Source organism: Delphinus delphis, chromosome 7 (assembly GCF_949987515.2).
Source record: "Delphinus delphis chromosome 7, mDelDel1.2, whole genome shotgun sequence".
NCBI classification, from domain to species: domain Eukaryota; kingdom Metazoa; phylum Chordata; class Mammalia; order Artiodactyla; family Delphinidae; genus Delphinus; species Delphinus delphis.
The window spans coordinates 30,082,073-30,082,989 of NC_082689.1; positions in this window are offsets into that span (position 1 = coordinate 30,082,073).

A 917-nucleotide genomic window follows, 5' to 3' on the forward strand; every position below is an offset into this window, starting at 1 on the left:
CAATGCTTCCAGTGGCTCTCCACTCATCGGACTTGGTCTCTCAGTGCCCAGTGCAACGGAACTCACAGCAACCGAGTTAATTAGGGCCGAGGGGAGCATCACACCCAGGTTGCTTAAATTACAGCCCCTGCATCTTCTCCCCTGTGCGAAGAAGCATATACCGCCACCTTGGCCCCCTGTGTCCAAAGGGAGATGGGGGTGGAGGGCTCAGGGTTCCTGCCCTGACGCCAGCCCTCTGGGGTCAAGAGGTGGGTCCCTTGGGGCTCAGATTGGATGGGGGAGTTCTGCCATGTGGAAGTAACTTTAACGAGGTCAGGAGGGTAAGGGGTGTGTGTGGGGGCGTTGGGAGGTGGCCTTGAGATGACAAGCGGGAGGCTGGGACCAGCTTTCGGCAATGCTGCGTTTCCAGAGCTTTCACCCGCCATTCACCTCGTTCCTCCCCAATACCCCCCTGCAGCCCCCCTTTCTTCCCACTTTCCACCACTACAACCCAATCTGTGAAATGGGGGTAGGATCACCCCAAAGATGAGGGGCTCTGGCCACGAGCCGCGCTGTGCTAAGCCCTGGCCATGTGGAGGATGAACCACAAGAAACTGACATATTTGCTCACTTTTGACCTGTAAAAACAGCAATTTCAGACGGTGCAGTCTAACACGTTTCCTTCCTCAGCCATCTCGAGAAGTCTGATGATTAGAGCTCTACTTTTCAGATGAGGGAATTGAGAAGTTAGGTCACTCGCTCCAAGTCGAGAGTTAGCCAAAGACAGAGTGAGGATGTATGTCGGAGGTCCTGCCTGCAGGCTCAGCTCAGAAGCATCACACTGCACCCATAAACCCACTTGTATTAGTCGATAAGTGATCATAACGGCTTCAGAGGTTACCTTCTCTGCTGGACCCAGCTGGTTCATTAGGCAGTTG